The sequence below is a fragment of the Eulemur rufifrons genome, chromosome 27 (genome assembly GCF_041146395.1).
Source record: "Eulemur rufifrons isolate Redbay chromosome 27, OSU_ERuf_1, whole genome shotgun sequence".
Lineage (NCBI taxonomy): Eukaryota > Metazoa > Chordata > Mammalia > Primates > Lemuridae > Eulemur > Eulemur rufifrons.
In genome coordinates, this window is record NC_091009.1 from 27,909,324 (window position 1) to 27,924,633 (window position 15,310).

Sequence of the window (15,310 nt, forward strand, 5' to 3'; positions counted from 1 at the left end):
CAAACCCTGAAAATAGGCCTTCATTTTTAGGCCTTCTGAGAATCTCTGCCAGCCTCTGATATTAATATTTTGTTTGTTTGTTTTGTTTTGGGCTAGATATGGGGGAGGGAATTACCCGTGGAATCACGGATAGAGCAGTACATTTCAGTCAGATAAACTTAATTAAAGCCTCCGTTTGACCTCGAGCCAGACTCATCATTTCTAGCTTCAGTTTTTTTCCGCTGTAAAATAGAGATAGCAATTATTTCCTGCTTACTTCACAAGGATGATATAAAGATAAAATAAATTCATGACTATGTTGGAGATTTGGAAGCTACAAAGCTCTATATTGCCTGGTTCAGAGAAAGAAGTCTAGATTTAACATCAAGATACTTAGATTGTTTTTTTTTTTTTAGTTACCAAATATGTACTGAGGCTTATCATGTACCAGGCACTATTCTGAGTGCTTCATGAATGTTAACTCATTTAGTCCTCATGATAATTTTATGAACTCAGTGTTACATTATCATTCCCGTTAGGCAGATGGGGAAAGTGGAGCACAGAGAAGTTAAGTAACTTGTCCAAGTTGCACAGCTAGTATGTGGCAAGGCCAAGGCCCAAACCCAAGCAGCTGGGCTCCAGAAACTGGGCCCCTTAACTAGCTATTCTGCCACCTGCTTGAGAGGTTTGAAGCCTAGCTCTGCCATTCACTAATTCTTCTATCCTTCATTAATTCATTCCACATATATTTACTGAGTGCTTACTATGTGCCAGGCACTGTTGTAGGGGCTGAGGATGGAGCAGTGGACAAAACAGACTATCACAGAGCTTGCATTCTAGTAATCACATAAGGTGTCCAGCGGGGTGAAAGCTGTGGAAGAGGAATAAAGCAGAGCAAGCAGACAGAGCATGACCTTGGGCCAGTGGTGTCATCCCTTTGAACCTCTGTTCTCCTTTTGTAAAATGGAGACACTGAGGCACGCCCTGCCTCCTTTAAAGGTTTAGGGGGCAATCAAGTGAACTCTGCAGGTGTGCGTGGGGCATAAATTGGAAAACGCTATTCCGGTGGAGGGATTGTAGTACTCACTGTTGCTGCCTCTGTGGGCCTGGGTGCTTGGCTCATAGCTCTGTTCAGCACACTCACCCTTGTTTCACAGCCGGGCACTCCGGTCTCTGTGTCATTCAGTGAACTGAATCTTGGAGGGCAGGAACAGATCCTGACGCAAAGTAAGTGTGAAACAAAGGTATAATTATTAATAATCACTATTTAATGAGCCCCTACTACTGCCAGACACCACCAGACACTTAGACACAATGCTGACTTTAACTTCCAGTACAGAAGTTATTATTATCTCTGTCCCAGAGGAGGGGACAAAAAGCTAAGTAACCTGCCCATGGCCATTATTCACCGGTGAGTGACAGAACCACAATCAGAACTTGTACCTCTCTGACTCCAAGATCCACCATCTGTCACCAACCCCATACTCATCCATACTTACCCAGTCAACAAATATTTCTTGAGCACCTACTATATTCTAGGGGCTTTGCCAGATGCTGGAGCACAGAGATGGCGAAAGCAGATGAAGTTTCTGTCCGTATGAAAGATAGAATAATCAAGTTACCACAAAAGTAAGATAGGCACAGATTTGACACATGGGGCGGGGTGAGGGTGGGAGACAAGGAGCTGGCCTTCACAAGACCTGGAGGAAAAGCCAACAAAGGCAAAGGAGATGAGGCGTGAATGAGCTGGGAATGTCCTCCAAGCAGGAGGCAGCCAGGGGCCTGAAGAGCCACCAGAAAGGGGACAGTGGTAAGAGGTGAGGAAAGAGGGCTGGTGCCACACCACGCAGGGCAGGGAGAAGAGACTGGAAAGGAGAGGTGCTGTCAAACGTCTCCAGGTAGCACAGTGATGCCATCTGAGCTCCATTTGAGAAGAATATTACTATTATGAATTGTTGAAATAGCATCAGAGTTTGCTGATCATAATTATAACAATTGTTGTTTAAAAAGCTGGTTTAGAAGAGAGAATGAAAAAGAAGCAGGTGGGGAAGATGGGCGCAGGCTGGGAGGAGAGAAAAGGTATGTGGCCAGCAAACGATTTTTGCAGGTGTTTTCCCTCAGCTTAGCTTCGGCCGAATCAAGCCTCATTTATCTCATATGCAATAATTGGCCGTAAATGGAAATACCTAAATAGCTTTCCAGGTTTCTGCTGTGAGAGGGATCGGATTTCTTCCCCCTTCCTACCCCAGGGAGAGAGATGGCCCTGGGGAAGAGGGGCCCCTTTTGTTGTGGGGTTTGGAGGATGCTTAAGACCAGCCCCTTCTCCCCAGGAGCAAGGCTCTTGCTTTCTAGATGCAGGTCTCTGCCAACACGTGGCCTGGGAGTCCAGCTGTCTGTGTTCCTGTTGTGTGGCTTTGGCTGCGCTATGGGGAAAGGGCAGACAAACCCAGCCTCATCCCTGATCCACTCCCACGAATTTGCAAGTGGTAATAAGATCCCACAGGACTCTGGCAAGGGGAGGGCTTAACGAAAACATCCCACACGTCTCAGGGTCCTTGGGCGTCATGGGTGGGATGGTGGGAGGGGAGACGGCCCGGCTGGGACCTGGTAGAGACCTCAGATGTCTACACTGTCCCTCTTCTCCTCCAACTCAGATGTCTACACTGCCTGTCTTCTCCTCCCCACCCCCTCCTCGTGCTCCTACTCAGTCCTCTTCTCTCTCTCGGAGAGGAGGCAGATCTGTACCTTAGGAAGCTGGCAGGAAGCCAAGAAAAGAAAACTCCAAGAAAGAGGAACTTTTAGGAAGCAAAAAGATGGAATCCAAAAATTCTGGAAAATTGAATAACCCCCACCCTTGAAAGTGACATAGAGTTATACACATTTACACAAATCAGTCACATTTCTTCCTCTTTATTTCCAGCCCCATAATCTTGCATGCCTGGAGGTGTCTGGAGGTGAGGGGGTCCTGACGGAGCCCCCCGCACTAATGCAGAGCTTGAAGAATTGCGTTTTCCAATCTCTGCCCCTCCTGGGATTGCAGAGTCTCCCTCTGGCTCCGTTTCTGTCCACTGACCCCAGGGAAACTCCTTTACCAACCGCCCCCCTCTAGATTGCCCTTGTCCTGGTCACTGGACGGGACATTTATGTAGCATATTTATTGATGATGGAGCGGGTTTGGAGGAGGGAGGAGCTGAAAATAGACTCATGCAAATATAATCTATTTATTCTAATGATATGCAAATGCAGCCACTTTCCCTTTCCTTGGCCCCCTGGAGCCGAGAAATGACTTGTCTACGTGCAGTGGACCAAAAAGAGGCCAGGAGAGAGTGCTGGAGGGAGGAAGAGGGGAGAAAGGGCTGAGAGGCCTGGCTGACCCCCACCCCACCCCACCCCCAGACACAAGTGACCCTGGGGCACAGCTGACAAGGCGTCCCAGGCTGCCCGGGGAGAGCTGTGGCTCCAGGCATGGAGCTCTGGGTGCCTGGGAGTGCGGGGAGGGTGGCCTGTGTCCCTGAACTTTCAGAACAGGTGCTGTCCCATTTCACCCCCCGGGGAGTGCCTCTCACGACTTCCCTCCACCTGTGTAGAGATTGTCTCCCTCTGCGCTATTATCTCCTACAATTGCCCATAAATGACAACACCCCCAGCGGCCCGCCCAGCACTTGAACCCCTTCTGGCTGGGCCGCTTGCCGGAGGATTAGCTCCTCTTTGGCGATCCCACAATAGCCCTCCATGTCCTTTGTGTCTCTGTTTGCCGCAAATATTGAAGCTCTTTCCTGAAACCCATTACAGGCCCCTGGGACAAAGGCTTTCCGCGGGTCTCCGGGACAGAGCTGGTGCCAGGATGTTCCTTGCTTCTGTACCTGCTGCCTCACCTGCTGCTGCTTCTCCAGTTACCCCCAGAGGAAAACGATCCACATTCAGACTAGGTGACTCTGTGCCAGGGCAGTGGGCGGAGTGGATGCAACGGTGCCCACACCCCGTCTGCCCATTGGAGGGGAAGCGGGGAGCTGGGCAGCCCGGGGTGGGCAGGGTCACAGTAGTTGGGAGCCGGAAGGGTCAAGGAAGGGTGAGGACAGGGCGGCAGGTGTGCGGCACTCTTTTGCCGTCAGGGCTCCACAGCGCAGTTTCCTCTGCCTGGAGCACCCCTCCCTCCCTCCCTCTCCCCAGCCTAGTTTTCAGGGACCAGTTTTATTCACCCTTCAGGTTTCAGCCAAGACTTCACCTCATCACCTCCTCCAGGAAGCCATCCTTGCCTCCCCAATTTAGGTGTTGCTCCTCAGTACTCACACCTGGTGTTTTAACTGCCCACTCACTTTCTGCTTTTCTTGTCCCTCGGAAGTCCCAGCCTCTGAGCTGCCAAGGCACTTCATTATTGTGCCCACGACATCTGACACAACTCCCAAACATGCGGACAACTATGATTGAATAAACGAGTGAGTGAGTGAGTGAGTGAGTGAATTCAGCAGGTGTGCACTGTGCCTCCTCCTGGAGTCCTCGGAATTCTGACTCAAGTGGTATTGGGTCACGCTGGGCCCCAGGGCAAGGACGGAGGGTCTTTCGGGGCCTTCCACGTGGACAACTCAGTTTAGTGAAGAGAGTACTGGGCTGAAACTGCCTGGGTGAGTCTCTGAGCCAACCCGAGCACAGGAGCTGCGTGGACATGGGGGCCACGAGAGCAGTCACGTGGAGGGGATATGACAGACCCTGGCTCGGGGCAGGAGAAGAAACAGAAGAGCTCTTTGGGCAGGTTGTTTACCTCTCTGCCCTTCCCGTTCCTGGTTACTGTAAGTAAGGAGTCTGGCCGGGCAGGCCGAGGTCTCAGTCCAACCACCTACTGGGCAGGTTACTCATTTCTCCTCACCTCAGTTTCCTCCTCTGTAAAATAGAAATAATAACAGTGCTACCTCATAGGGTTGCTGAGAAACTTAAATGAGATAAACTATTTCAAGTCTTTAGCGCCACTCCCAGCACATAACAAATGCTCAATGAACACAGTGCATCATTCCCGTCTGGCCCTTTTCTCACCCTCGCCTTGGTTTGGGGAACCACAGAGATCATCCTCCCATTTCACAGAGGGAGAATCCAGATAGTTCTGGAACTTAGCAGAGGTTATCAGCGACTCGGAAGTGGGAGTTAGACATGGACCTGGGCTGTCCAGGTTTCTACTCCCAACTCCTTGTGCCGAGGTGGCTCTGGCAGCCATGGGAGCTTGGGGGTGGGGGCAGGGAGCTGCTTCACGGCCTGGCAAGCCGGGCAGGGGCACCGGTCCTGGGACAGGAGCTTCCCCAGCAGGACCGTGGAGTCCAGTGGCAGCCTGGGCTGCTCCGTTTGGCCGTATGACAGGGCTTTGAGTCATCTGGAAGGAGGCTCCTGTGGAAAGGTGGTGACATGTTTGAGAGCTGGCAGCCCCTGATGTTCTAGAAATGTCCCTGCACAAGCCGTGGGGGCAGTTGGCAAGAGAGAGTACACTCGCAGGGAATCCGCATCTCCACAGCACAGAGGGCGTCCCAGCCTGCCACACCCCCCCACGCCCCCCACCCAGGGTCCCTGGCACATCCTCACCCCACCCCCCAATGCCCCTTGGGGATCCAAGCCACGCGGGGCCATTTGGGCAAGAACCATGCCTGTGCATGCCACCCGGGCATCTGACGGGGACAAGGAGAAGGCTTTCCAGGCACACAGAACTCTCCACCTGATCTTCAGCTCATGAGGGAGAAGTCACGTGTCCCTTGCTCATGGCTCTCTTCCCTGTTCCGAGCAAATAGACACTAAACCACACTTGAGGCACAACTGTCCTCAAAAAGCAGCAGGCTGGAAGCGTCCATGGGCTTCTTCCTGCGCCCGCATCAGCACCTCACACGTCCCCTCCTCTCAGCTCACCTCGGTCCTTTCAGCCTCGGTTTAATCTCTGATTGTTTGGTCAAGAGTCTAATAAATAAGCCTCTCTAAGTTCTTGGAAGGCGATAAGGTGCCCTCAGCCTCCTCTGGAATAAGTGATCCTAAAAATATCTTTCATCACTTCCTGGGCTCTGCTCTTGGCCCATCTCCAAGCCTTTCCTCAAGTTTCTTCTTTGGACCCAAACCTCAGCGTTGCTGGTTGGCTCTTGTGTGAAGAAGTCTGAGGTGGGGGTGGCGTGGGGTGGCGGGGGGGGGGGGGGGGGGGGGGAGGTGAGAAAGCAATTTTCTGCTTCAAGGGCACCCAGCCAGGGGCCTGCCTTCCTGCCGTGTCTCTAACACTCTGCTCATTCAACCAGTCTTATCTCACGGCCACCAACCCGACTCCTTCCTGCCATCCCCGGAGACCGGCCCCTCCCCGGCCAGGGACAGTGGGATGGTCTCATGCGGAGGCTCTAGGCCTTACTGTTCCTAAGAACTCCCAGGAGAGCTCATTAGAATGTAGATTCTCAGGCTCCATCCCCCAAAATTCTGATTCCGAGGACCTGGAATGAGGTCCAACCAGCTCATTCTCAAGAGGTTCCCCAGAGGATTCTGACGGCCCAGGAACGCTGCTCCTGGAGCATCTTCCCAGGAGACCAAAGTGCCTACTGAGAGGGGACAGATCCTGCAAGGAGACAGAGCCCTGGCCTTGCTGCCCACGCAGGCAGGAGTCAGACGGAGAGGTGGGGGCAGGACCTTGGGTCTGGCCACCCCCGGAAAGTGAAACCCTCTCCCACCATGGCCCCACTCCCAGGGCCCAGAGCGGCAGGAAGCTGGTGGAGGGAGGGGTAGGAAAGTCCCAGAGAAGAGAAGAAATGACACAGCCTGGCCTGGCCACAGCCTCTGCAGTGACAGAGGTTTCACTTGGCCCAGGGCACCAACAGGCAGAGACCGGCTGCCTTGCTGATGAAGAAGTCTGATTGCTGGGCGAAGGGGGGAGGAGGGCAGGGTGAGTGGCCCTCGATGGCCTGTGAGGCTGTCCACTTGTCCCTCCAGTCTCTGCCTCCCTGTCTCTTAGGAGTCATTCCAGCCCCTACGCCCAACAGCCCAGCTCGAGGCTCCCGAGCTTCCCGACACATCCAGCTTCCCCAGCCTAAAGCTGAGTAGCAAACACTCCCCCATCGCCTCTCAGCCCCATGCGGTCTGGAGAGTCCCGACATAGTCCCGCAGTCCCCACCCCTAGACTCAATCAGCCTCTGTGCAAACTTGCCGCCCACCCTCCTATCCCAGGGGTCTCCAGGGAGTTCCAGACAGCCTGCGGTGCAGAATGTAGAGCCAGGAGGCCTGGCCTGGGAATTCCGTCTCTGCTGCCAACCAGGCCTGTGCGCTGGGCAGGCTCCTGGCATTTCTGAGCCCAGGTTTTCATCTATCAAGTGGGGCTAGTAATCCCCACCTGCCTGTGAGGTGCAATGAGACATGCCATGCTGGGCACCTCCTACGAAACACTCATTCTGAATACTCCATATGTTTCTGCCATAAGCTCAGCTTAGGGAAACAAGGAAAGGAGACATCTATATATTTGCACCAGTGGTGGTCAAGGAAGTGACTTCCAGATAAAGATGCCCTAAACCATCGTCCTCCATCTGAGTGGTGTCTGGTACTCTCCAGAAAGCGGGTGCTTCATCAATCGAATGCACGCTCTGTGGAACAGACACCGCTCGCTCAGCCTCAGCCGGCCTGGCCCTGTCACTCTCCCTCAGACACCCAATCCTCTACACCCACCCACGCGCCCAACCTCTGCACACCGAAACCCTGGGCATCGTTCAGAGCCCAGCTCAAGCCCCAGCCCTCTGGGGCCTCCTCAGACTCCCGTGCCCAAAGAGATTTCCCTTCGGGGGGAGACAGACACATAAACCAGGAATTGATCATTCATCGTGCTAGGTAGGCCCTACGATAAGGCTGTGTGGGGTTCAGCGAGACCAGGGAAACATACCTGGCCCAGTCTGGGGGTCGACAGAAGGAGAAAGTGGGCTGAATTCAGACGACTGCAGATGTCAGCCCGGCACAGGAGGAGAAAGGGCATTCCAGGACAGGGTAGACGGCACGAGCAAAGGTGTGGGGAAACACAGCACGGCACATAGAAGCTGTTTGTACGTGCTCAGAGAGAGATCTGGAAGGGTGTACACCCAACCGCTAAGACTGGTTATCTCAGGAAAGTTAGATTATGGAGACTTTTGCTTTTTTATTGGCACGTTGCTGTTTTATTTGAATTTTTACACTAAGCAAGAACTACTCTCATCAGCAGAAAAAATATAACTAATAGAGTGTTCTGTGTATGATGGAACTTTAAGCAGCATGGTTTTAGGAGCATAACCTTGGAGGGGGCTGCAACTAGGAGTGGAAGAGAAAAGGCAGGGAGCTGTCACAAGTCCCTGGGCCTGGAGAAGCAGCAGGTTGACACCAGCCTCCAGGCAGTGGCCTGGCGTGCTCGTTAATCAGGTGATTCCTTTGCTGGGAAGCCGCAGGGCAGACTGGGGGAATGTCCGTCAGCTCGGGCTGGTGTCTCCCAACTAGAGCTCCAGAGAGTAAGCAGATCCTTGGGGTTCTGGTGCCCCCCAGCTAAAGCTCCCCCTTTCCTTTGGGTGGAGCCATGCGAGGGTGAGGCTGAGAGCAGGTTCCCACCGGCAGCATCAGAGGGTTCTAACTGGGGGATCTTTCTTGGCCTCTCACTCTTTCCTACCTCTCACTCCCCAGCCTAGACCCGGGCTAGACTGGTAAAGAACAAAATGCCTGAAAAGTCTTTGAACAAGTTCATTTGCAAAAAAAAGAAAAAAAAAGTATTGACCTTTCTAATGGGTTTTCTACAGACTTCAGTCATTTTTCTGTAGAAGATCCTCTACTTGTCCTTTGCTGGAGGAGGAGGAAATAACTGGCAAGCTGAAACTCAGGTGTGTCATTCAAACACACACCTTTACAGTTTCTTCCCCGTTCCGTGTGGCACATGAGAAGTGGCCGCAATTTGAGGAGCAACAACCATGTCCCCAATTCGGAATACCCTCTCCCTCACTGGCGCTTGGAATTTTGTTTGGGGATTAGACACGCTTATCCTCGTCCTAGAGTGTGTGTGTCTGTTCTCCCTTTCCTGACACTTTTCCCCCTTACAATGGACGCCCTGGGGAGGTCAGGAGGGGCTGCGTCCCAGCGATTTAGTGCAGGTTTCTTAGTGAAGACTCTTCCCTGTGGGGGTCACAGACCTACATGGTATTATCAGTTCCACTGCTTAAGGTAAGCTCAGTAAGGAGATGGGGTGCCTGGGGACAGGCTGGTGTCCTGGCAGGTCTAGATTACCAATGTCCCCTCCTCACTTTGGGGACCGAGGAGAATCTTCCCCCCCAAAAGATGGGGAGAATCCAGTCATTCTGAGGAAGAGCTTGGTTCGGGCCTGAGACTCAAATTCACAATGAGCCAGTCCCTAATTTGACCATTTTGCTCTTGGCTAGAAAAATGTAGAGCTTCGCTCTCCCTCCTCGGAGGGTTTTTCTGCCTTCCAGAGCCTCCGTAGATTAGGAGCCGCTCCAGGGGACAATGACACTGCTGACAAAGAGATGATGGGCTTTGGTAACAATGTAGAAACAGCAGGGAGACAGAGGCACGTTTCAGAGAGTATTTGATTTAAAAAGTGATGATGTGAAAAATCATCCATGACCAATCAAAACAAGCTCATTTGTGCCAGAAAACACAGGACACATAGCCGGGAGGCGAGGAGGGGAAGACGGCAGGACGAGGGTCAGGCAGGGCTTCCCTTACCTGGCTGTGTGTGTGAATCAGCCGAGGAGCTTTTACAAAATCCTCATGACCAGGTCCCCCTGGGGACATAATGAGGGGGCAAGGCCTAAGAATCTGTTTGTTTGTTTTTAAATCCTCCAGGTGGTTCTAAAGTACAGCCAAGTCGGATACACCGATCCGTGGTCATGAAGAGGTTGGAGGATGGGGGAAAGACCTCCGGGTTAGAGCAGGTGAGGCAGGGAGCCCAGGTCTGGGCAGGTGAGGACGGGAGGGAGGAGCTGAGGACAGGCAGTCCCGTGCCCACCTGTGGTGGCCTCCTGATGCAGCCAGGGCCCGTCTAGAAACAACCTGGACTCCTCCACCCTGAGCTGGTGGAGAAGCAAGCCCCCCCAAGTCAGTTTCCCCAAGGGCAGAGGCCATCTGGGGAGCAGGGACACCCCCTCTCTCAACCAAAGCCCTGACGAAAGGACCAGCTTGGGTTGCCCTTCAGGATCAGCAGAATGGACTGAGTGATTTTCTGGGTCCCTCAGACCCCAAATTCCTGCCAGTGCCCAACATGCCTTTGCCAAAAGCTGTGCCTCTCAACCCAGGGCACACTACGGCGGGTCAGGGAAGCCCGAGCCAAGGGAAAGCCAGGAGACAGACCCTCGAGCCTTGCTGTCACAAAGGCATTTGGCAGGGTGGGGGAGGGGAGTGGGGGAGGGGAGTGTGGGTGGCTGTCTCGCCCACCTGCACCCTTGAGGTGACACACAATTCTTCAACGACAACGACGCACCTCCTGAAACTGTTCTGACCTCCCCTCCCCCCTTCCTAATTTTTATTTTGGATCTCTGGTCACTGCTTTTGGGTCTGTCAACATATTCAAACCTTTCTATCTCTCTCTCTCTTTCTTTCTTTCCTTATTTGTTATTATTAATAGGTCAGCTCTAGATGGTGACTGTCACCTCCCCTCTGGGCAGGACATGGGAATTGGCATCGCCCTGCCCTTCGTCCAGGTCTGCCGGCCAGGGCATTGCTTTGATATCATCAAGGCTTGAAACCTTCTGCGCTTTGGCTGTGGCTTGTGTCTAGGAACGAACAGGAATCTGTGACATCTGTTTAAGGAAATGCTGCTCCCATTGAGCATTGCTGAGTTGCGTCTTCGGACTCCTGTGGGGACATGTTCACAGCTCCCTGTCCTGCCCTGCGGGAGCCTGACGGCAGGTCCCATTTGGAGATAAAAACAAGTCACTACTTGGTAGAGGCAACACCTCGGTGGAAGGCAGTCCGGTTACAGTGTAACCGGGACTCTCCGTTATCTAGTGTAAATGGCCGCTTATCAGATCCGTCTGGTTTGGTTCGGGAGGTGGGGGAGGGCATGAAGAAGGCAGAGACCTAAGTGCCTGGAGTGGGAAGAAGAGCCGGGGTGGCGAGGGGGGCCGGTGGCGCTCCAGAGGGCTGTTAGGAGCAGAAACAGCAGTCTGGGGGCTGAAAAACCTGCCCACCTGACACACGCCTCTCAGCCCAGCCCTGTCACCTTTAGCTGGTCAAGGACAAACAGAACGAGCGCACTGCCCATGCCCTTGTAGACACAGCTTCCCCGAACTTAATGCAGATTAGATTTGAGGACATATATTTTGGTGGTTTAAGAAAAAAAAAAAAAAAGTCTGGCTTTATATAAAGCAGACTCTTTCCCAAAGAACCCAAGAGTCACTCTGCTGAGGGACATAAACCTTGACAAGGGTACATATTGTATGACTTCATTATGAATGAAGCTATAGAACAGCCAAAACAAAATCTGTGGCAGAAAAAATAATCAGAATAGCTGTTGTATGGGAGTGGGGCAGGGATTTATTGGGGCTGGGCGTGAGGAAACATTCTGGAGTCCCCACGTTCTGCACCTTTAGAGGGGTTCGAGCTGCACAGGCGTAGACCTGTGTCAGGGCTCGAGGGCGGTACTCTTGAGATTGGTGCCTTTCGTTGTAGGTGAAATTGATCTCAATAGAAACAAATAACTGCGAAAAATATTGACCTCTTGTTAATGATACAATGCTGACATATTGGCCTAAGTGGGTCCTGATATCTGCACCTTGCTCTGAAATGCGTCCAAAAATACAAGGGATTGAGTGACGGGTAGTTGGGCAGACACGTGATAAAGCACATGTAACAAAATGTCTGTGGTGTCCATTGTGGAAGTCTTGCAACTCTTCTATACGGTTGAGAATTTTCATAATAAAATGTGGAAATAAAAAAAATCAAAGTGTTAGGGAATCGTTTTACCTTCTTAGGACCCTCTCGGCCTCTCTTGCGGGCCTTGGTTCATGTGCCCTGGTGGGTTCTGGCTGCGTGTGCGGACTGGCCAGCGGCCACGCTATAGCCCTCGCCTGGCTTCCCGTCGTGCCCTGTCGTGCCGTGTTGCCTGAGTCCGCTTGCCCGGGGAAGACCTGATAACTACTGTAGATGTTATCGGCCGCTGGACACATGGAAATCTGCATCTCACGGCCCGTCACCCACTTTCCTTTCCGAAGAGCCAGAGAGTCCTGCTTCCCTGATAACCGCTTGCCCGGCAGGCAGGCAGCCCCTCTCCCTGGATTCAAAGTATGTCCCCTCTCTTCCACTCCCAGGCGCAGAGATAAAAGGATATCAGGATATCGTTCCCAGATACCTCTTGCTTTGTTCCTTTATTGCTTTGCCTTCTGCCTGGGCTTGAAGGCTGTCGCCAGTAGGAATTTCACACCTTACTCATCCAGCTATCTCTGGGCAAGTCCAGTTTAGCTCTTTCCGATTCTTTCCTCTTTCCGACCAACACCAGGGGTTAAGCATTTCTTTCACATTTATAGAAACTATCACACATCCTTCAGAAGATTCCACACTGTCCAGTCTCTGATCTCATACAATCACTCTGGGAAGTTCTCTTTTGTGTCTAACCTAAATCCTGTGTGCTACTTTTCTATAGAAACAGATGGGGCCCTGTGGCCCGGGGCCTGTGGCTCTTGACATGTGGCCGTGTTCATGTCAGGTGCATAGGTCTGTGTTTGTGTAACTGGTGGGGCAGCAAAATCAGGGGCACTGGGGTCAAACCAACCTTTCTTCCCCTGGCCCTTGATCCCGCACTCCACCCAGGCACCTGGTGCGGCTGGGCCACTGGAGGTGAAAGAGCAAGTTCCCATCCCCCCGTCTCTCTGGGCTGAGGACTTCTCTCACATGACGCTTCCCCACCCAGAGGGCCGCCTCGTGTGGTTCACCCCAGGTGAGCAGATCTGGGAGCGGCAGCAAGCTACCTCTTCCTCCCCAAACCCCAGCGTCCTCGGACAAGTCTAAGCCTACCATCCAATCTACCTTGCAGTCTTCGAGTAAGGGCGGGAACAGGGACTGAGCGTGTTAAATGAGCAACAAGCTCTCCACTTGGTCTGGGAGCGGCAGGGATGTCCTTCCTGTTTACAGAAGGAGAAACTAAGAGCTGTGTTGGTTAAGTGGTCCCCCAAAGTCAATACAACACCCTCTAATGCCATCCTCAATATTCACTACTTTCTGAACATAAGTCAAAACGCGTCACTTCTCAGCCTGGCGGTGTATAGAAGTAGAGCACAAAGCTAGAAGTCAGGAAGCCTAAGGTCTAATCCAAGCCTGGGCCCTTCCTAGGTGTCGGTAACTGATCCTCAGTTTCCACATATGTAAATGATGACCAGCCTCTGTCCACGTCACAGGGCTGCGGTCGAGATTAGATGAGCTAATGCCTCTATAAACTGTAAGTTCTCTACAAATGCAAGGAATTATTAAAGTATTATTTTCTTAACCCAGTCAATAGCACAACTTCACCCATCACCTGCTCACTATTCCCAGGGTTACACTAAGAGGGACCTAGAAGATACCAACACACAGGGTTCTTTCTTGATCCTAAAGACCCCCAAAGCTTGCCTTCTTTTCTCACCCCAAGCAGGAGGCAGAGGTGAACCAAGCAGGAGGGCTGAGCCCTCACCCAGTGAGGCTCACCTTATACTGGGGCGTCAGTTACAAAGATCCTGCTGTTAGAGGTGCGCAGAGCCAGCTGTCCCGGCTGACCCTAAACTGGGATCCAGAGTCTGGGGATGTCCAATGAGGGTAAACTGGAGGCCCTCTGGCCCTCTGTTTATAGGAGACCAAGAGTCCCTGTGATCAAGTCCCTGGGAGCAGAGAAGGAGAACTCAGGAAATGGGCGTCTGTGGCCTCTTTCCCCAGCGAGGCCCTGGGGTTCCAACCAGCCCTTTGAGAGAGGGGGTGCAGGACTCCAAGCAGAAGCAGAAGGAGCTGTTCTCACCAGGGACTTAATGTTAAAGACTAAACTCCTGTCATAAAGAGAACCTCAATACAGTGGATTACAGCATATAGGAGTTTTTCTCTCCTTGAAACAATAGTCTCAAATTGAGTAGTCCAGGCTGGTGGTGCCCTCGGCTCCATGAGGTCATTCACCGGCCCAGGTTCCTTCCATCTGCTGCTTTCCCACTTGCCAGGCCATCGTTCACGCACGCTGGAAGCTGGGTCACCTGGGCTCCAACTGCAGGAAGACAAACGGTCACAGAGGAGGCCCAACATCTGAAGGCTGGACCTGCAAGTGGCTCGCCTCACTCTGCGTTCCACTGGTGAGGACCCAATCGCATGGCCACACCTCACTGCAGGGAGGTTGGGAAGTGGAGTGTGATCTCTGGCGGTAGGCAGCTGGCCGTCTGCACCACAGCACATCAGGGCTGGCACAACCCAGCAAGGCACAGATTGGAGAGATGCCACCACCCACACTTCTCTGTGACACATGGAATGGCATGGCACAGTGTGCCCTGAGATGTTGGGCCCTCGAGGGCTGGAGCTCCAGGACATAGCACCAGAGCAGAGGGCAGGATTTTCAGGAGGGTCCCTCTTTCCGTGACTAGTGGGCAGTAGACAGTAAGAATGAGTTTGGGGCAGAAAAACCTACCCAGAGACACCGAGACTCAGGCTAACCACGGCAAACTGCAGCCGAGGAGAGGACGCAGGCTCTGAGTCAGAGGAACGGGGCTCACGCCAGCGAAATGTGGGTAAGTCACAATAATATGAGCTCACCAGCTGGTGGGGAGTGGCTGCAACTAAAGCACATCTTTGGAACCCTTGGACCTCCTAAGAGCAGAGCTGAAACCACAATAAATTATGGTTCTTCTAATTGCGCTGGGGCAGGACCCAGTTGGGCATGTTCAGTCGTGGGTAAGCACTCGCGTTCATGTGCTTCGTATGTTTTGGTCCGTGAGGGAAACAAAGTAAGGAAACTGCCCAAATCCCATGCTCCAGGAATGAAGCCTCTTGTAAACCATTGGAGCCAAATGCCTGACAGCACTGGTTCAAGTGTCTGGCTACGGTCGCCCCCTGCGAGTGCCACGGGAGTCTGGGTACAGCCAGAGCAAGCAGCAGGCTTCACGGAGATGTGGCTTGAGCTGAAGGACTTGGGAAGTGGGAAGGGAAGGGAGGACATTCCCAGCTGGAAGGGGAGAGGGCGTCAGAGAAAGCACAGTATTGGTGGGCGGGGCCCCTCTGGGGTCGAGGCAGTGTCAGAACTCAAGCTGGGCGCTTCTCATGCCTCACTCAGGTGGGTGATGTTATCACCCACATTTTGCAGATGAGGAAACTGACAGCTCGGGGAAGTTCAGGATAATAACTTGCCCATATCTAACAGCTTGTTCCT